Source organism: Tachyglossus aculeatus, chromosome 14, assembly GCF_015852505.1.
Source record: "Tachyglossus aculeatus isolate mTacAcu1 chromosome 14, mTacAcu1.pri, whole genome shotgun sequence".
Classification (NCBI taxonomy): Eukaryota; Metazoa; Chordata; class Mammalia; order Monotremata; family Tachyglossidae; genus Tachyglossus; species Tachyglossus aculeatus.
Window position 1 is genome coordinate 47768985 of NC_052079.1, and position 22586 is coordinate 47791570.

The following is a 22586-nucleotide window of genomic DNA, read 5'->3' on the forward strand; positions in this document are numbered from 1 at the left end:
TGAATTTCACTTCAAGGCGCTTCTGACACCCGGGCCCGTGCTTTATCCACTAGGCTACACTGCTTCTCTTATGCACCAACTCACCGCTCATCCTTTAGGATCACATAATAAGTGGACCCCTCCCAGCCCATACCCTCGGACAGGGTGAAAGCGCTACTCAGAGATAACTTTATGGATAAAAATCTACCAGGCTTCCCAGGCTCTCAAAAAATGCTTTCATTATTCACTGGTAGTCGCCATTTCTGGAGAAGGGGAAGGGGTGGAGGGAGCCAACCATGTCAAAGGCAACTGAGTGGTCAAATAGGGATTAAGCCGACACCAGTACTTTAAGGGAGGCCCCTAGAGACTGTAAGCTTGTTGTGGGCAGGAAATGAGTCTACCAGCTCTGTCTCCTGAGTGCTCAGTAAAATGCGCTGCACACAGTAAGTGCTCAATAAATACCACTGATTGACTATACTTCAGCCGCTGTCCGGATCACCTTTGTGCAGAAATGCTCTGGGCATGTTACTCCCCTCCTCAAAAATCTCCAGTGGCTACCAGTCAACCTACGCATCAGGCAAAACCTCCTCACTCTCGGCTTCAAGGCTGTCCATCACCTCGCCCCCTCCTACCTCACCTCCCTTCTTTCCTTCTACAGCCCAGCCCGCACTCTCCGCTCCTCTGCCGCTAACCTCCTCACTGGGCCTCGTGCTCGCCTGTCATCATCATCATCAATCGTATTTATTGAGCGCTTACTATGTGCAGAGCACTGTACTAAGCACTTGGGAAGTACAAATTGGCAACATATAGAGACAGTCCCTACCCAACATTGGGCTCACAGTCTCGCCGTCAACCCCCGGCCCACGTCCTCCCCCGGTATGGAATGCCCTCCCTCCGCACATCCGCCAAGCTAGCTCTCTTCCTCCCTTCAAAGCCCTACTGAGAGCTCACCTCCTCCAGGAGGCCTTCCCACATTAAGCCTCCTCCCTCTCCCCATCCCTCCCCGCCCTACCTCCTTCCCCTCCCCACAACACCTGTATATATGTTTGTACAGATTTATTTATCTATTTATTTTACTTGTACATATTTACTATTCTATTTATTTTGTTAATGTTTTGTTTTGTTGTCTGTCTCCCCCTTCTAGACTGTGAGCCTGTTGTTGGGTAGGGACTGTCTCTATATGTTGCTAACTTGTACTTCCCAAGTGCTTAGTACAGTGCTCTGCACACAGTACACACTCAAATACGATTGAATGAATGAATGATTGAGAACCTGGTGAGCCTGGTCTTGGTAAAGTGACACAGGAGCAAAAACCAGATGGCCCAGGGTTGATAATTTATATGGAGGGAGGCCGTACTCCACAGACAATTCAAGAACCCTCCCTGTTCTTAGACTATATCAGACAGCCCAACAGTCTAACAAAAAACATTCTTGGATGAATCAGCCTACAAATTAGCCTAAGAGTTTCAAATGTGACCATGGGACCTACCTTCTTGCTCACTATCTCAGTGAAAATGTGATCTTAGGTATATTTTTTTTTAAATGCTATTTGTTAAGCCCTCATTACGAGCCAGGCACTGTTCGAAGCACTGGTTCTCAAACTCAGTACACCATGAAGAAGTCTTCTCTGGGCACCCACAGACCTGTGAACTTGATATCTGAGCTCAGAGAAATGGCAAGCATCATCTTGAAACTGGGTTTGTAAAATGTAGACAACCGCCATGAATGCATGAATACTGGATACTGGGTTCTCGCCACGAGCCAAACTAGGAGATGGCACAAATGTGCAGGATGTGTTTGGGATAAAAATAGCCTCAAAGGGGAAGGACAGGGCAGTTCTACTGTGCAAACCTGTCAGATTTCCAATCATCAAATTGACCACAGTGAAGCAGCTTGAACAGCTTGGCCTACAGGAAAGAGCGTGGGCATCAGAGGGCTTGGGTTCTAATCCCAACCCCGCCATGTGTCTGCTGTGTGACCTTGGGCAAGTCACTTCACTTTCCTGGACCTCGGTTCTCTCACCTGTAAAGTGGGGATTAAGACCTTGAGCCCCATATGGGACGTGGACTGTGTCCAACCTGATTTGCTTGTATCTACCCCAGTGCTCAATTCAGTGCCTGGCACATAGTAAACGCTTAACAAATGCCATTTAAAAAAGAAAGGAAAAGAAAAGAAAAGAAAAGAAAAGAAGAGGAGAGGAGGGGAGAGGGAGAGGGAGAGGGAGAGGGAGAGGGAGAGGGAGAGGGAGAGGAGAGGAGAGGAGAGGAGAGGAGAGGAAAGGAAAAGAAAGGAAAGAAAAGGAAAGGAAAAGAAAAGAGAAAAGAAAAGAAAAGAAAAGAAAAGAAAAGAAAAGAAAAGAAAAAAGAAAAGAAGAGAAAAGAAAAGAAGAGAAAAGAAAAGAAGAGAAAAAGAAAAGAAAAGAAAAGATAAGAAAAGAAAAGAAAGAAAAAGAAAAGAAAAGAAAAGAAAAGAAAAGAAGAAAAGAAGAAAAGAAAAGAAAAGAAAAAAGAAAAGAAGAAAAGAAAAGAAAAGAAGAGAAAAGAAAAGAAAAGAAAAGAACAGAACAAAAATAGAGCAAACATTCCATTCAGGCTGGAAATGACAAAGTAACCAAACCGCAACGCATACACACGTGCGATCAAATCGACAGAAATCAACCTCAGTTACTCCCCACGCAAATCCCTTCAAACGTCTATCAGCCACCTCAGATCCAATTACAAAGAAGCTTATCTTCACCAAGCCTAAATGCACCAGGAATAATATATTTATCTGAATACAGTGCTATTCTGGGAATAAATAAAAAAACAGATGGACACAGTTAGTGATTAATTCCCGCCATACCATTTGAGATAGGTATTTACTATAAAGAGTCATCTGAATTATCTGCTTCCAGGACAAATTCTTTCAATTAAAAAGCCAAATACCAAGGCGGTACAGGTACCACCACTACTAGATGCGTGTCTGCTGGGTGTAGGCCATACTACAAAAGCAGCATGGCCTAGTGGCTAGAGCACGGGCCTGGCTCTGCCACTTGCCTGCTGGGTGACCTTAGGCAAGTCACTTCACTTCTCTGGGCCTCAGTTACCTCATCTGCAAAATGGCGATGAAGACTGTGGGACACGTGGATTATGTCCAACTAATGATCTCAGATCTACCCCCACCACTTACAAGACTGCCTGGCACATAATAAGCGCTCAACAAAGACCATTTTTTTTTAAAAAAATATCACTTTTCCAAAACCTTCAAGGTGGAGAGGGGTGGGAGTCAAAATGTTTTGGGTTCTACTCCTGGCTCCACCACCTGTCTGCTGTGTGACCTTGAGGAAGTCACTTCACTTCTCTGGGCCTCAATTACCTCATCTGGAAAATGGGGATTGAGACTGTGAGCCCCACAAGGGAGAGGGACTGTGTCTAACCCAATTTTCCTGTATCCACCCCAGTGCTTAGTACAGTGCCTGGCCCATGGCAAGCATTTAACAAATAGCACAACTATTATTATTTAGCCTCTTCATTTTCATTCTTAAGTACTAAGCCTCAAAAGAACTTCCATATCTGAAGGTTATCTCAGACTGAGTTCCCATCCATCACATAACTGAATGTACTCCGGGGGCTCCCGCTTTTTCCTCATTCCAACAAGCTATGGTGATGCTGGGGAAAAAGGGCCAGGATTGAGGCTTAGGATTTGGGCCTGGTTTCAGAGGAAACAGACTACTGTGTCCCGCCGACTAGACTGAGGATCAAGAGACAGAGGGCTAAAAATAAGAGTCTGAGGGAGGAAAAGAGAATACCAAAGGGTATAATGAGCAGGGCTACAGAACTATTTGACTGAATGAAATTAGATTAGTTTCACTGGATGGAAGAATGCCTTCTCCCTATCTCCTTTCCAATCAAACTGCAAGTTAATTGTAATAGCAATTCTAAAATCAGAGACAAGAAACTCAGCCAAAAATGGACTTTTTGGGTTTTGTTTCTTAAAATCTTGGGATATTAAAACTGTCCTAAGCAAAATGTCGGCTAACAGAAACCCTGGCTTGGCATATTTTCTGTTGTTACTTGGTAACTCTATTGGCTACAGAAAAGCACCCTGAAGTCCTGCTTTTCCTTTTGTGGTCATTCTTTGACTTCATTTATTCACAAGGCAGGAGATGGATCAGAATAGGCTGGAGTCTGTTCAGTGGGAGTGTGCAATGAAGACTGACAGCAAAGAATTGCCCTGACCAAATTACATGACTAAAGCCCAACTAGACAGACATCTAACCAAGCAGAGCCTGACGACTGCCATTTTCTACAGACTTCCATTTTTAGAGATTCAGTTCTTGAACCCCTATCCATCCTGTTCCACCTTCTTAATTTATCTGCTGCAGTGTTTTTGACTGGTGCTAAAAACACACAAGTTAATAAAGAGGAGGGAAGAAACTCCTATCACAGGGCTGGAGATTAGCTCTCTGAATCATACAGGATGTCTAACAACCTCATTCTCCCAACAGTTCGGGGACCACGAAGGACCCAGGGAAGATTTTAGAGGTCCTTGCCAATCCTTCCTCCTCCCCGATCAGTCATATTTATTAAGCGCTTACTGTGTGCAGGACACCATACTAAGCACTTGAGAGAGTACGATATAACAGGGTTGGTAGTCACGTTTCTCTGCCCACAACCAACTTCCAGTCCCCATTAGCGCTGGTGTTGTCTCCTCTTGAAAAGGGTCTATGGCGAAACTGATAAAAGGAAGAATTAAAGGAAAAGAAAACATTCAAACAGGAAAACTTTAAGGCTGTGGTTCTCAAGGTTTTACGCCCTCTAACCTCATCTTCCACATCACCTCTCCGAGGAACAAGCAAGCTTGTCTCGTAGCTGTGGCCACAATAAGTCAACCGATTGGAGCCTTGCAGTTTCACTTTCTTTCTGGGCATTGGCTCTGAAAGGCTGGGAATTGTGGAAAACTGAGGAAAGCTGGAACAGGTGGAGAAGGCTACCTCACTACATCCATCTCCTCTATCCGAAGTTCACTGCCATGATCACCAAACAGCTGTGTGATAGTTACGGTTATGGAAATGGGATGGCTATGGAATCACGGAAAACAGAGGGAAGTTGGAAGAGGAGGAGAAGGCCAGCTCACTACATTTACCTCCTCCCATCCACAGTTCACTTCCAGGATCACCAAACAGCTGTGTGACCTCTGGAGTCCCGGCTCAAGCTCAGGCTCCCAACTCTCTGTCCAAGATGTACATAGGAACAGTGCTTGGCACATAGTAAGAGCTTAACAAACACCATAATAATAATAAGAAGGTGATTAACAACTGCATTATCATTCAGATTGCCCAATAATAGACTTCAAAGCCCAGACATGCAGATTAAATCAATTTCCAAAGCAGGTGGAAACTGAGGCCTAAATAACAAGCCAATAAACCAGAAGCTTTCGCAACTGCCAAAGCTACAGATCTTCTACGGTTGCCTGCGGTTCCTGGGTTTCGTTGGGACACGTAAGCAAGGGCCCGTCCAGATAAAGGTGAGCCGAAGTAGTGGAGGGTGACAAGCGGGTGTGAAAGGATGAGGAGATGAGGACTGAAGGAAGCGTGATGAATAAATGTGATGAAAAGGACAAGTACAAGCAGAGTTTCCATTTCTAACAACTCTAGGTCTCTGCCTGAGGGTAATGGGGGCAGGCAGGCGCATTGGGGAATCTTCTAGTAAGGGACTATTTTTTTAATGGTATTTGTTAAGTGCTTACTATGTGCCAGGCACTGTATTAAGCACTGGGGTAGAGACAAGTTAAGCAGGTTGGATACAGTCCCTGTCCCACCTAGGGCTCACAGTCTTAATCCCCATTTTACATATGAGGGAACTGAGGCACAAAGAAGTTAAGTGACTTGCTCAAGGTCACACAGACTAGAGGGTATTCTGATAGTGATTGGCACTTTGGTGCCAGAACCATGGGGTGTGACGGAAAGAAAGCACGGTCCGGAGATCTTACTGGTACGTTTAACACGCGGAAGCAAATGACAGCAAATGCAAGGCCTGGTGGCAGGAGCACAGGTGTGGGAATCTGAGGACCTGGGTTCTAATCCTGCCTCTGCCACTGGCCTGCTGTGTGACCCTGGCAAGTCACTTCACTTCTCAGGGCCTCAGTTTCCTCATCTGCAAAACGGGGATTCAGTACGTGCTTACCACTACTATCATTGTTACTATTACGCATAACCTCGACATTTAGCTATCATATTGGATTTTGCAACTTCTGCTGTTTAAAATGGAGGGGAATCCAAGCGGCCCGATCCTCTTTAACACCCGGTGAGTGGTCAAAAGATGTGGATAGTTTAGAAAGGGGACCAAAAGCACCATAGTGATCCCTTGGCTTCAAGTCTATGAAAACAAAGTACATTCTGTTTCTCTAACTCTTCATCAAAACTGGAAACGCTTCAGATGCAAGTTGCAATTGAAAGTGTTTGGGAATCAAAGATCCAAAGTCATGGAGCCCCCCACGGTTTGGACAAAATATGGCTGGTTTATTAACAAAATATACAGACACCTCCAAGTGTAAGCAAACATTTGCATCTGTAGTCAGAAAGGAACTGGGGTTTTAAAATGCGTCAGAAGCTGTTTTAATTTGATGGCACGAGGAGAGTGTAGGTGGACAAACTATCTAGTATTGTATCTAAGACATTTAAAAATGACCATATTTGGTACTAATTCATTCAACTGTATTTACTGAGCGCTTACTGTGTGCAGAGCACTGTACTAAGCGCTTGGGAAGTACAAGTCAGCAATATACAGAGACAGTCCCTACCCAACAACGGGATCAACTGTACATGAGAGAGAGAGACAGAGAGAGAGAGAGAGAGAGAGAATAGCGAGCACCATTTCAACTTTTCCACAACATCTAAGCACTTGGGTCCTCACTCCTATACCCCTGCCCTCAGAGCCTTTAGATACCTGTCTGTAAACTCTGTTGCCTCTCTCTACTTGTAATTAATCTAGTGCCAATGTCCCCGACTAGATTGTAAGTTTCTTGAAGGTAGAAACCATGTCTACTAACTTTATTGCATTCTACCAAGTACTTAATAAGTGCCTGCACAGACCACACACTCAATAAATCAGAGAGAGACAGATGGAGTAGCAGCGTGGCTCAGTGGAAAGAGCCCGGGCTTGGGAGTCAGAGGTCAAGGGTTCAAATCCTGGCTCCGCCAACTGCCAGCTGTGTGTCTTTGGGCAAGTCACTTCAGTTACCTCATCTGTAAAATGCGGATTAAAATTGTGAGCCCCCCGTGGGACAACCTGATCACCCTGTATTCTCCCCAGCGCTTAGAACAGTTCTTTGCACATAGTAAGCGCTTAACAAATGCCATCGTCATTATTATTATTACTATTATGGAATGGGCCATTAACAGAAAGGAGCTCTGAGACGAGGAAAGGCGAAGCTGAGAGATCTATGAGGGTTGTTCACACTATTAAGGGTCTCTCTTTCATGGATACTTTCGGTCTGGACCGGGCCCACAGATTCTGCCTATATGGGGTTAGGACAGGGTAGAACAAACCATCAGATCTGGCCAGGCTGAGGAGGGATTTTGATGACCTGCCAACACCCTTGGTTGGGGCCTTTGGGTACTCAGGGTGGGTCTGAAATAGGTCAACTCAGAACCAAAAGTGGCAGAACCAACAGAAACAGTGTGGCCTAGTGCTTGGGAGTCGGAAGGACCTGGGCTCTAATCCCAGCTCCGCCTGTCTGCCGGGTGACCTTGGGCAAGTCACTTCACTTCTCCGTGCCTCAGTTATCTCACAGGAATGAAGACTTTGACCCCCATGTGGGACATGGGCTGTGTCCAACGTGATTAGCATGAATCTACCTCAATGCTTGGCACATGGTAAGTGCTTAACAAATACCACAATAATAATAATATTGATAATAATAATAATAATAGGAAGGTGCTTAACAACTGCATTATTCAGATTGCCCAAGAATAGACTTCACAGCCCAGACATGCAGATTAAACCAATTTCCAAAGCAGGTGGAAACTGAGAGGCCTAAATAACGAGCCAATAAACCAGAAGAACAGTGCCTGGCATAAAGCAAGTGCTATGCGAAGCAGCGTGGTTTAGCAGATAGAGCAAGGGCCTGGGAATCAGAAGGACCTGGGTTCTAATCCTAGCAACTCTATATAATAATAATAATGATGATGATGATGGCATTTGTTAAGCACTTACTATGTGTAAAGTACTGTTCTAAGCACTGGGGGGGATACAAGGTGATCAGGTTATCCCACGTGGGGCTCACAGTCTTAATCCCAATTTTACAGATACAGTAATTGAGGCGCAGAGAAGTTAAGTGGCATGCCCAAAAGCCACACAGTTGACAAGTGGAAGCGTTGGGATTAGAACCCATGACCTCTGACTCCCAAAGCCCGTGCTCTTTCCACTGAGCCACGCCACTTCTTCAGTATGTCTGCTATGTGATCTTGGGCCAGTCACTTGATTAATGGCGATTAAGAGTGTATGCTCCACGAGGGACAGGGACCGCAACCAACCCGATTAACTTGTATCTACCCAGTGCTTAAACAGTGCTTGGAATATAGTAGACGCTTAACAAGTACCATAATAGTAATAACATTACATATACCATTATAATTAATATGCTGTATATTGATTTATTATTATTATTAACAAATACCATTAAAAATATAAAAGTGGTCCCAGCCTCACTTCTAGGGAATCATGCTGGTCAAGCACAAGGGCATCTGTCCTGGCAGGGCAACCCCTGGGTGTTAGGACTACCAGTCCCTGTAGGCCACAGGGGCACCAACTATAGAAAACAGAGGAGCCCTGCCCGCCAGAGGAAGATCTACGGAGGGACAATTTCTATCTGCCTTGGTCTAGACTGGTTTGTGATGCCCCAAGCTGGGGCTCTACTCAGTTCAAACAGGGACGAGGACAAGAGGACCATCCAGAGATTTCCATCTTCTTCCATCGTGGCCCGAAAGGGAAGTGGTGCCCAGGCAAGTTCGGGAAGCAGGGCAACCATAGCTACACTGGAAGCTTGTTATGGGCAGGGAACGCGTCTGCTCATTCTGTTAGACTATACCCTCCCAAGACATTAAAACAGTGCTCTGCACACAGTAAGCACTTAATAAACAGACTTGATGGATTGACGGCTAACAAGGAAGGGACAGAACTGACCTTCAGGAGGACCATAAGCTTAAATACCGCGCTCTCCGAAGCTCAAAGTTTGGCCCCTTGAGTCCTCCCAAATCGCAGCTGATCAGGTGTGGTCTGTTTCAGGCTCGAGTCGGATTGGGCTTCAGGAAGTTCACCAGAGGCTTGCATGGAACATGATGCTGATGATGATGATGATGGCATTTATTAAGCGCTTACTATGTGCAAAGCACTGTTCTAAGCGCTGGGGAGTTTACAAGGCGATCAGGTTGTCCCACGGGGGGCTCACAGTCTCGATCCCCATTTTACAGATGAGGTAACTGAGGCACTGAGAAGTTAAGTGACTTGCCCAAAGTCACACAGCTGACAAGTGGTGGAGCCAGGATTTGAACCGATGACCTCTGACTCCAAAGCCCGTGCTCTTTCCACCGAGCCACAGTACACTGCTCTACACACAGTAAGCGCTCAATAAATACGATTGAATAATCAGGGGAGACTTGGGGAGGCTTAAATTTGGGCTTCTGGTAGTCCAGCCTTACGGGGGCTGGAATTTATGCTTCTTTTTAACGTAAAGTTGGATTCATTTTTTTTTTAATGCATTTGATAAACACAGACCGCGTGCCAGGCACTGTATTAACTGCTGGGGTAGATACACGCTAATAAAGTTAGACAGAGTTCATGTCCCACATGGGGCTCAGTCTTAATCCCCATTTTCCAGATGATGGAACTGAGGCACAGAGAAGTAAAATGACTCGCCCAAGGCCACCAGGCAGACAAGTGGCACATTACCCTGCCTTTCTCAGAGTACAACCCTAAGTGGGAGAAGGGTACTTCCTCTATTTTTTTAATGGTATTTATATTATTATTAAGAGAAGCAGCGTGGCTCAGTGGAAAGAGGAAGTCAGAGGTCATGGGTTCTAATTCCGGCTCCTCCGTTTGTCAGTTGTGTGACTTTGGGCAAGTCATTTCACTTCTCTGTGCCTCAGTTACCTCATCTGTAAAATGGGGATTAAGACTGTGAGCCCCATGTGGGACAAACTGATTACCTTGTATCTCCCCCAGCGCTTAGAACAGTGCTTGGCACATAGTAAGTGCTTAACAAATACCAAAATTATTATTATTATTATTGTTAAGCAGTTACTATGTGCCAGACACTGTACTAAGCGCCGGGGGAGATACAAGCTAAACAGGTTGGAGAAAGTCCCTGTCCCACATGGGGCTCAGGGTCTTAATCCCCATTTTACAGATGAGGTAGAGAGATACAGAGAAGTGAAGTGACTTTTCCAAGGTCAAACAGCAGAGAAGTGGCAGAGCCAAGACTAGAACCCAGGTTCTCTGATTACCAGGCTCTTCTCAGCTTGAAGTAAGTGAAAAATAGAGTTATTTACCCAAGGCTGTCTGCTAATCCACTTCCCAATGTAAAGAAAAAATACCTTTTCCTTTTTGGTGGGGGACAGGGGTGCATCATAAAGTGAAAACAGGGAAAGCTACTGGGATTTCTGATAACACCCTGCTTGAAAAGACCTCAACAGATGTTACCCATTTTGGGTGCTTTAAAAAGCCTTGCAAATTTGGTGAAAATTGGCTGTGTTAAGATGGTACTCTGAATGGTTCCGGTCTGTAGGAAAGATTGCAATTTCCGGAGGCACATCTTTTAGGGGATTCATCTGTGTCACTCCATCCATTCTGTAGCTATCGCTACGATTTTCCTAAGATCATCATCATCAATCATATTTATTGAGCGCTTACTGTGTGCAGAGCACTGTACTAAGCGCTTAAGATGGCCGCAGGACTGAGAGTGGGGTACTGGTAGTACCGGCCAATGAAGCCACTGTGGGTGAGGGAGAAGGGAGGAGCGCCATGCCTATTTCCAGTACACATTGGAAGCACTAATGAGAAGCAGTGTGGCCTAGTGGATAGAGCCTGGGCTCTAATCCTGGCTCCGACTGTGAGCCCGTTGTTGGGTAGGGACCGTCTCTATATGCTGCCAACTTGTCCTTCCCAAGCGCTTAGTACAGTGCTCTGCACACAGTAAGCGCTCACGTGGCTCAGTGGAAAGAGCCCGGGCTTTGGAGTCAGAGGTCAATCAATCAATCAATTGTATTTATTGAGCGCTTACTGTGTGCAGAGCACTGGACTAAGCGCTTGGGAAGTCCAAGTTGGCAACGTATAGAGACAGTCCCTACCCAACAGTGGGCTCACAGTCTAAAAGGGGGAGACAGAGAACAAAACCAAACATACTAACAAAATAAAATAAATAGATATGTACAAGTAAAATAAATAAATAGAGTAATAAATATGTACAAACATATATACATTATGAGTTCAAACCCCGGCTCTGCCAATTGTCAGCTGTGTGACTTTGGGCAAGTCACTTATCTTCTCGGTGCCTCAGTTCCCTCATCTGTAAAATGGGGAATAAGACTGTGAGCCCCCCGTGGGACAACCTGATCACCTTGTAACCTCCCCAGCGCTTAGAACAGTGCTTTGCACATAGTAAGCGCTTAATAAATACCGTAAAAAAAATATGATTGAATGAATGAATGCTCTGTGACCTTGAACAAATCACTTCATTTCTCTGGGCCTCAGTGACCTGGGTCACTGAAGGGATTAAGGCTGTGAGCCCCATGTGGGACAGGGACTGTGTCCAACCTAATTAGTTTATATCTATCCCAGCACAGTATGGTGCCTGGAATAGAGTATGTGCTTCATAAATACAATTAAAAAAAAAAAAAAGGCGACCAAGCCTTAAGGACTTCACGTGAATTATCCTGGGGCTATGAGAAGCAGTGTGGCTTAGTGGCAAGAACACGGGCTTGGGAGTTCTGACTCCCAAGGTCATGGGTTCTAATCCCACTCGGTCACTTACCATCTATTCAATCGTACTGAGTGCTTACTGTGTGCAGAGCACTCAACTAAGCGCTTGGAAAGTACAATTCAGCAACAAATACAGACAATCCCTACCCAACAGCGGGCTCACAGTTTAGAAGGGGGGGAGACAGACAACAAAACAAGTAGACAGGCATCAAAAGCATCAATATAAATAAATACATCTCTCCGGCAATGAGCTGTGTGACTTTGGGCAAGTCACTTAACTTCTCTGTGCCTCAGTGACCTCATCTGTCAAATGGGGATTAAGACTGTGAGTCCCACGTGGGACAAACTGACAAACTTGTATCTACCCCTGTACTAAGAACAGTGCTTGGCACATGATAAGCACTTAACAAATACCATCATTATTATTATTAGATAGCTACTTTTTTAAAGTGGAAGAGCAGTACTGTGTCCAACCTGATTAGTCTGTATTTACCCCAGTGCTTAGTGCAGTGCCTGGAACTAAGTAAGCACTTAATCAATCAATCAATCAATCAATCGTATTTATTGAGCGCTTACTATGTGCAGAGCACTGTACTAAGCGCTTGGGAAGTACAAATTGGCATCACATAGAGACAGTCCCTACCCGATAGTGGGCTCACAGTCTAAAAGGGGGAGACAGAGAACAGAACCAAACATACCAACAAAATAAAATAAGTAGGATAGAAATGTACAAGTAAAATAAATAAATAAATAAATAAACAGAGTAATAAATATGTACAACCATATATACATATATACAGGTGCTGTGGGGAGGGGAAGGCGGTAAGGCGGGGGGATGGAGAGGGGGACGAGGGGGAGAGGAAAGAAGGGGCTCAATCTGGGAAGGCCTCCTGGAGGAGGTGAGCTCTCAGGAGGGCCTTGAAGGGAGGAAGAGAGCTAGCTTGGCGGATGGGCAGAGGGAGGGCATTCCAGGCCCGGGGGATGACGTGGGCCGGGGGTCGATGGCGGGACAGGCGAGAGCGAGGTACAGTGAGGAGATTAGTGGTGGAGGAGCGGAGGGTGCGGGCTGGGCAGTAGAAGGAGAGAAGGGAGGTGAGGTAGGAGGGGGCGAGGTGATGGAGAGCCTTGAAGCCCAGGGTGAGGAGTTTCTGCCTGATGCGCAGATTGATCGGTAGCCATTGGAGGTTTTTGAGGAGGGGAGTGATATGTCCAGAGCGTTTCTGGACAAAGATAATCCGGGCAGCAGCATGAAGTATGGATTGAAGTGGAGAGAGACACGAGGATGGGAGATCAGAGAGAAGGCTAGTGCAGTAGTCCAGACGGGATAGGATGAGAGCTTGAATTAGCAGGGTAGCGGTTTGGATGGAGAGGAAAGGGCGGATCTTGGCAATGTTGCGGAGCTGAGACCGGCAGGTTTTGGTGACGGCTTGGATGTGAGGGGTGAATGAGAGAGCGGAGTCGAGGATGACACCAAGGTTGCGGGCTTGTGAGACGGGAAGGATGGTAGTGCCGTCAACAGAGATGGGAAAGTCAGGGAGAGGACAAGGTTTGGGAGGGAAGACAAGGAGCTCAGTCTTCGACATGTTGAGCTTTAGGTGGCGGGCGGACATCCAGATGGAGATGTCCTGAAGGCAGGAGGAGATGCGAGCCTGGAGGGAGGGGGAGAGAGCAGGGGCAGAGATGTAGATCTGGGTGTCATCAGCGTAGAGGTGATAGTTGAAGCCGTGGGAGCGAATGAGGTCACCAAGGGAGTGAGTGTAGATTGAGAACAGAAGGGGACCAAGCACTGAACCTTGGGGAACTCCCACAGTAAGAGGATGGGAGGGGGAGGAGGAGCCTGCAAAAGAGACTGAGAAAGAACGACCGGAGAGATAAGAGGAGAACCAGGAGAGGACGGAGTCTGTGAAGCCAAGGTCAGATAACGTGTTGAGGAGAAGGGGGTGGTCCACAGTGTCAAAGGCAGCTGAGAGGTCGAGGAGGATTAGGACAGAGTATGAGCCGTTGGATTTGGCAAGCAGGAGGTCATTGGTGACCTTTGAGAGCGCACTTAACAAATACTATTAAAAAAAAATTACCTCAGATGACCATAATTCTGATTTTACCTCAGAATCAGAATTACGGTCATCTGAGGTAATAATAATAATAATAATAATAATAACAATAATAATAACAATAACAATGGTATTTGTTAATAATAATAATAATAACGATGGCATTTGTTAAGCACTTACTATGTGTGAAGCACTGTTCTAAGCACGGGGCGGGGGGGGATACAAGGTGATCAGGTTGTCCCACATGGGGCTCACAGTCTTCACCCCCATTTTCCAGATGAGGGAACTGAGGCACAGAGAAGTTCCCACAGCGGTGGCCCAGAGGGAGGCCCGACAGCTTCTAAAGAAGCCGCAAGGCAAGAGAGGAGCTGTGCCGGGGCAAACCGCTGGCCCTGCCCTGTCCTTTGTCGATGGTCACTATATTATAAAAAAACAGTGGGCCAAAACCAAGTCTAAAAATCTTCATTTTTACGCTGGGTGGATACTGACTACGAGGAACTCTCTCAAGTTTCAAAGGAAGACAAGGCGCTGCCCGAGATGCTCACTGCTTCAGTCTCAATCCTTCCGGAGGAACATGCGTTTTTCTGGTTAGAGAAGGGAAACGGAGGCTCTCTGTGGTTAGCAGTGTGGCTCAGTGGAAAGAGCCCTTTATTTATTTATTTATTTTGCTTGTGCATATCTATTCTATTTATTTTATTTTGTTAGTATGTTTGGTTTTGTTCTCTGTCTCCCCCTTTTAGACTGTGAGCCCACTGTTGGGTAGGGGACTGCCTCTATATGTTGCCAACTTGTACTTCCCAAGCGCTTAGTACAGTGCTTTGCACACAGTAAGCACTCAATAAATATGATTGATTGATTGATTTGGAGTCAGAGGTCATGGGTTCAAACCCTTGCTCCGCCACTTGTCAGCTGTGTGACTTTGGGCAAGTCACTTCACTATTTATGTACACATTTATTCTATTTATTTTATTTTGTTAATATGTTTTGTTCTCTGTCTCCCCCTTCTAGACTGTGAGCCCACCGTTGGGTAGGGACCGTCTCTATTTGTTGCCAACTTGTACTTCCCGAGCACTTAGTACAGTGCTCTGCACACAGTAAGCACTCAATAAATACGATTGAATGAATGAATTCTCTGGGCCTCAGTTACCTCATCTGTAAAATGGGGATTAAGACTGCGAGCCCCCCGTGGGACAACCTGATCAACTTGTAACCACCCCGGCGTTTAGAACAGTGCTTTGCACATGGTAAGTGCTTAATATATGCCATTATTATTATTATTATTACTAGTCTGTCCGTCACAATGCGAAAGAACTTGGCTTTTCCAGAGATATGCCCCTCGTGACCGGGTACTGTTCCGACACGCTAAACACAGTCTATTCCATTTTCAAACTCAGTCTATTCCATTTTTTAGAAGCCAGGAAATTAATTTTCCCAGGGAGATGTCTGGATATGTTTTCTAAATGGGTCAATGTGAAGTGTCTAAAACTACATCGGAGGCTTCAGCTTCTCTAATGAGACGGCGCGGTGAATCAATCTGACATCACATTGTGAAATACAAAGATGCCACCACATGTTATAAGTGAGTCTGTATCAGGGCCAAGAAAGTGTAAAATAATGTTATAGAAACTTATGCTCTAAATAAACAGTAGACAGAAGAAAGTTCTTATCTCTTTTAGAGATTAGCTTTTTTTTAGTTTCTCATCATAGTTCAGCTTTACTGGAATCAATTCCATTGCTCAGGCTGAATAAAAATCTCCAGATCTGATTTGGGAAGGTGGAAGCTGAAAACAAAGTAGCCTCATTTTTCTAATACCCTAGGATACGCTATAATGACTCTACCCAGTATTATGCTTTGTTTTAAACCATCAATGGCATGAATTCAGCCAATCAATCAATGGTATTTATTGAGAGCTCACTACACGCACAGCACTTTACTAAGCTTGGGAGAACAGAACAGAATTAGTATCCTATAACCATCTTACATTCTTTAGATCTACGGTAAGTACATCTGCAGAATTAAATCTACTACAGTCTACAGTACTGAGTGCCTCAATGCAGAACGTTTTACTGAGCACTTAGCAGAGGACACCAGAAACAGAAGGCCTGATGCCTGCCCTCAGAGATATTACAATATCAGTGGGAGAGAGGTAAACAGATACAGATGATTTACAAAGACTTTGAGCAGAAGTAAGAAAAAGGATGAAGCAGAGAGAGGTGTGCGTTTGAGAAATGCCTATTTGTCTCCTGCAGTAACTGAAGGTACCACTGACAAACAAGCACAACAGCAAGCATTGCCCTGTTGTAGATTCTGCTTTCAGCATACAACATATTACAGCTGGTAGCAAAGGAGAAATCAATCAATCGTATTTATTGAGCGCTTACTGTGTGCAGAGCACTGTACTAAGCACTTGGGAAGTACAAGTTGGCAACATATAGAGACGGTCCCTACCCAACAGTGGGCTCACAGTCTAGAAGAAGAAATTCTAGAAGAAATTCTTGTTTAGGTGTTGGCTTTTTAGTCTGTGATGATTCCAAGATCTCTTTCCTGAGTCATTCATTCAATAGTATTTATTGAGCACTTGCTGTGTGCAAAGCACTGTACACTAAGCACCAAGATCAACAGCTCAGAATCTATCACCATGGAGTTCCCCCTCTAGGTTGTAAGCTCGTTTTGCTGGGTGGGGAAGTGTCTGTTTATTGTTACACTGTACTCTCCAAAGCGCTTAGTACAATGCACTGCACACAGTAAGCGCTCAATAAAGACAACTGAACGAATGCCTGGATAGGTGCAAATTGCATGATTTGCAATTTCCCGAGCCCTAACTGGGCTCTATTCTGCTGCTGGCTTCTAAAACCTCCCTAAAAGATCACCTTGGAAATCGTTTTTATCTTTCATTCTTATCAGATGTTCAAACCACTGCGACTGAGCTCTGATTGTCATCGCCTTCCTATTCAGCCTCCTGAGGATAAATGCAATGTTATGCAAAGGAAGTGAAAGGCCAAAGGCAATCCCTGCCTTTGAGGAGCTCACAATCTAATGGGGATGGGGGGAAGGGAAGGGTGACACCAGACATACACAGTATGAGGAGCGATACGGCCTAGTGGAGCCAGAGAATCAGCAGACCTGGTTTCTAAACCCAGCTCTACCCCTTGTCTGCTGTGTGACCTTTGGCAAGTCACTCTACTCTCTGGGCTTCAGTTCCCTCATCTGTAAAATGGGGATTAAGATTGTGAGCCCCATTTGGGACAGGGACAGTGTCCAATCTGATTATCTTCCATCTACCCCAGCTCTCGGTACAGTGCCTGGTACATAGTAAGTGCATAAAGACCACGAGAGGAGTCCCTGCACACAAATCATGAAGATATAAAACTGGAATTCAAGTAGGAGCCACGACTGGCTGACACACACATCCATGCAGTGGGCTGGGTTCTGAGACACTAGCAGACAGATGCAAAGGAGAGCTGTAGGAGAGATGAGAAGCAGTGTGGCCTAGTGGATACAGCACAGGCTTGGGAGTCAGAGGGTCCTGGCTCCACCACTTGTCTGATGTGGGGCCTTGGGACAGTCACTTCACTTTTCTGGCCTCAGTGACCTCATTTGTAAAATGGGAATCGAGACTGTGAGCCCCACGTGGGACGGGGGCTGTGTCCAACCCGATTTGCTTGTATCCACCCCAGCGCTTAGTGTGGTGCCTGGCACACACCACTTAACAAATAATAGCACCTAACAAGTACCACTATTATTACTATTAAATACCATTAAAAAAAGGATGACAGAGAAGGGAAAGAGGAGTGCACATGAAGTAGCCTGTAGCGAGGAAGCTCCTTTTTAAAGTGGACAACAGGGGAGAAAACGAGAATTCCCTCAAGCCTAAAAGTGAGCCAAACCCACCCACGCAATGGAGTGGGGAATGCATCAGTGAATCAATTGTATTTCTTGAGCACTTAATGCGTGCAGAGCACTGGACTGAGCACTTGAGAGAGTGCAACGCAACAATACAACAGACCCATTCCCTGCCCACAACGAGCTCACGGTCTAGAGGGTGAGAAAGACAATCAGGGCCACGCGGAGGGGAGTGGAAGAAAATGAAAAGAGGGCTTAGTCAGGGAAGGCTTCTTGGAGGAGATGGGCCTTCAATAAGGCTTTGAAAGCGGAGAGAGTGACTGTCCGTCGGATATGAAAAGAGAGTTCCAGGACAGAGGCAGAATGAGGGCGAGGGGTTGGCGGTGAGATAGACGAGATCAGCACTAGAGGAGCCAAGTGTGCGGGCTGGGTTGTAGTAAGACAGTAGCAAGGTAAGTTAGGGCAGGGTGACAGTGCTTTAAAGCTGAAAGTACGGAGTTTCGGCTTGATAATAATAATAATAATGGCATTTATCAAGCGCTTACTATGTGTAAAGCACTGTTCTAAGCGCTGGGGAGGTTACAAGGAGATCAGGTTGTCCCACGAGGGGCTCACAGTCTTAATCTCCATTTTACAGATAACTGAGGCACAGAGAAGTTAAGTGACTTGCCCAAGGTCACACAGCTGACAACTGGCAGAGCCAGGATTTGAACCCACGACGTCTGACTCCAAAGCCCGTGCTCTTTCCATTGAGTCACGTTGATGTGGAGGAGGATAAGCAAGCACTGGAAGTTTTTGAGGCGTGAGGAAACATGGCCTGAACGTTTTTGTAGAAAAATGACCCGAGTAGCAGGGTCAAGTATGAAATGGAGTGGGGAGGGAAGGGAGGCTGGGAGGTCATTGAGGAGGCTGATGCAGAAGTCAAGACAGGAAAGAATAAGTAATAATAACAATAATAATAATGATGGCATTTATTAAGTGCTTACTATGTGCAAAGCACTGTTCTAACAGCTGGGGAGGTTACAAGCTGATCAGGTTGTCCCACGGGGCGCTCACAGTCTTAATCCCCATTTTACAGATAATGATAACAATAATAATAATGATGGCATTTAATAAGCGCTTACTACGTGCAAAGCACTGTTCTAAGCGCTGGGGAGGTTACAAGCTGATCACGTTGTCCCACGGGGGGCTCACAGTCTTAGTCCCCATTTTACAGATGAGGTAACTGAGGCATAGAGAAGTGAAGTGACTTGCCCAAAGTCACAGAGCTGACAGATGGTGGAGCCGGAATTTGAACCCATGACCTCTGACTCCAAAGTCCGTGCTCTTTCCACTGAGCCACGCTGCTTCTCTACCTGGATTAAGTACTTGGATTAAGGTGATAACAGCGTGGATGGTGAGGAAAAGCAAGGTTTTAGCGACGTCGTGAAGGTCAAACTGACAGGATTTAGTGAGAGATGGAATATGTGGGTTGAATGAGAGAGAGGCGTCAAGGACAACGCCAAGGTTACGGGCAGATGACGTTCAGCAAAAATGGGCAGCTGATCGGGTATTTTTAAACATTCATTAAGCCACACTCACCCCCACAGATAAAATCTCCCTCACTCGGGATCATCTTCTAGCCTGAAGGATTGGACATATGCAAGAAGCAGCGTGGCTCAGTGGAAAGAGCACGGTCTTGGGTTCTAATCCAGGCTTCCCCACCTGTCTGCTGTGTGACCTAGGGCAAGTCACTTAACTTCTCTGAGCCCCAGTGACCTCATCTGTAAAATGGGGATGAAGACTGTGAGCCCCATAGGGGACAACGTGATCACCTTGTATCCACCCCCGCAGCACTTGGAACAGTGCTTTGCACATAGTAAGCGCTTAACAAATGCCATTACTATTATTATTATTATTCATTCATTCAATCGTGTTTATTGAGCACTTACTGAGTGCACAGCACTGTACTAAGTGCTTGGAAAGTACAATTCAGCAACAAATAGAGACAACTGCTACCCGACAACAGGCTCACAGTCTAGAATGGGGGAGACAGACAACATGCATTCTCCCTAGCCCTCTCTCTTTTCCTGTTGCTAGGGAAAATGCAAAAAATTAACTTACATGTGAAGGTGGGGCTGGGGGGGAGACAGGGCCAAGGATTTAAAGGAGCTGAGCCCAGTGATGATGATGGCAAAAACCACAGGTTTCCTCTAGACGGTAAGCTCTTCCTGGGCAGGGAACGTATTCACTCTTTCATTCAATCATATTTATTGAGCGCTTACTGAGAAGCAGCATGGCGTAGTGGTAAGAGCAGAAGCTAGGGAGTCAAAGGTCGTGGGTTCTAATCCCAGCTCCGCCACTTGTCTGCTTTGTCATCTTGGGCTAGTCACTTCACTTCTCAGTGCCTCAGTTACCTCATCTGTAAAATGAGGATTGAGACTGGGAGCCCCATGTGGGACGGGGACTTAGTATCTACCCCAGCGCTTATAATGGGGCTTGGCACATAGTAAGTGCTTAAAACTACCATAACTATTATTATTATTATTACTGTGTGCAGAGCATTATACTGAGAGCTTGAGAGTACAACAATAAACAGACACGTTACCTGCCTATGACAAGCTTACAGTTTAAAAGGAGAACCTACCAACTCTGTTATACAGCCCTCTCCCAACCAGAGGCCTTGTCCCGTCGGCTGAACGAGCAGAACGGTAGCAGGGGTCCGCTTCCCTCATTCATTCGTTTATTCAATAGCATTTATTGAGTGCTTATTGCGTGCACAGTACTGTTCTAAGCACTTGGGAGAGTACAAAAGAACAATAAAGAGACACATTCCCCACCCATAATGAGCTTTCAGGTCTCCCCCAGCAGCCCCTTCATTTATTTATTCATTCATTCACTCGTGTTTATTAAGCACTTAATACACATGTATTTACTGAGCACTGTACTAAGCCCTCTCTCCCTCCCCATGGAGTATTCCCCGGACCATCTGGAGCATCGCCAAGTGACTGTTCCTTAACTCAGATGCCAGTGTGGGGCATCTTGGACCCGCGTGCACACGCACCCGAACATGACAATCATTCACACCAGTAATAATAATAATAATGGCATTTATTAAGTGCTTACTATGTGCAAAACACTGTTCTAAGTGCTGGGGAGGTTACAAGGTGATCAGATTGTCCCCCGGGGGGCTCAAAGTCTTAATCCCCTTTTTACAGATGAGGGAACTGAGGTACAGAAGTGAAGTGTGCATCTAGCTTTACTTTTATTTCTATTTATTCTGATGACTTGACACCTGTCCACATGTTTTGTTTTGTTGTCTGTCTCCCCCTTCTAGACTGTGAGCCTGTTTTTGGGTAGGGAGCCCCTCTATATGTTGCCAACTTGTACTTCCCAAGCGCTTAGTACAGTGCTCTGCACACAGTAAGCGCTCAATAAATACGACTGAAGGACGTGACTTGCCCAAAGTCACACAGCTGACAATTGGCGGGGCCGGAATTTGAACCCATGACCTCTGACTCCAAAGCCCGTGCCCCTTCCACTGACCAATGCTGCTTCTCAAAATCCAATGGCCCGTACGGGGATCGAACCTGCGACCCTGGTGATCATCATCATCATCAATCGTATTTATTGAGCGCTTACTATGTGCAGAGCACTGTACTAAGCGCTTGGGAAGTACAAATTGGCAACATATAGAGACAGTCCCTACCCAACATTGGGCTCACAGTCTAAAAGGGGGAGACAGAGAACAAAACCAAACATACTAACAAAATAAAATAGAGTAGATATGTACAAGTAAAATAAATAAATAGAGTAATAAATATGTACAAACATATATACATATATACAGGTGATATTAGCTCCACGCTCTAACCAACTGAGCTACGTCCGTCAACTCCTACACAATGAGCTGCGCCTTTTCCAGACGGCCCGGTCACACACTCAGTCCCTTTGCCCCCTCCTATCTCACCTCAATACTCTCCTACTACACCCAACCCACAAATTTCGTTCCTCTAACGCTAACCTTCACACTTAATCTCAATCTCATCTATGTCAGCGCCGACCTCTTGCGCACATCCCTGCCTCCAGTCTTGAACGCCCTACCTCCTCATAGGCAACAGACAACGACGTTCCCCATCTTCTCCAAGAGGCCTTCTCTGACTAAGCCCTCCTTTCCCCTCCTCCCACTCCCTTCTGCACTGCCCTGCCGTCCTCCCTTTATTCATCTCCCCTCCCAGCCCCACAGCACTCAGGAACAAATCTATACTTTATTTATTTATATTAATGTTTGTAGACGGGAAGCTTACTGTGGGCAGGGAATGTGCCTGCTATTTTGTTTTAATGTACTCTCCCAAGCGCTCAGCACACGGTAAGCACTCAATAAATACTACTGACTGAATGACTGCTCACCCTTATGTCCACCTCATTAGCAGATAGGTCCTTCCTTTTTCCAGGATCTCAAAATGACCTTCCATACCTTAGCAAATTCCAAATATACGGGACCCATGACACGCTAAAACTTTATACTACACTCTACTTGGGTCTATCTTTTATAGACGGTGACTAAGCAGACAAACTGTCCCATGGCAGAAGAATGGACATGAGTCCATTTGGACATGCAACCCTAAGTCAGAGAAGAACTGTGGCCTAGTGAAAAGAGCTTGGGCCCGGGGGTTTGGACACCTGGGTTCTAATCCTGGCTCTGCTGCTTGCCTGCTATGTGCCTGTGGATAAGATACTTCACTTCTCTGTACCTCAATTTCCTCATGCATTAAA

At 45.7% G+C, this 22586-nt stretch overlaps 1 protein-coding gene across 10 annotated transcripts in view; it reads right to left on the reverse strand.

Annotated features, from left to right (window-relative positions):
* The window catches only part of RBFOX2 (RNA binding fox-1 homolog 2), a 320956-nt gene that overhangs the window by 51757 nt on the left and 246613 nt on the right, over positions 1 to 22586 (reverse strand). The gene's annotated exons all lie outside the window — the stretch shown is intronic.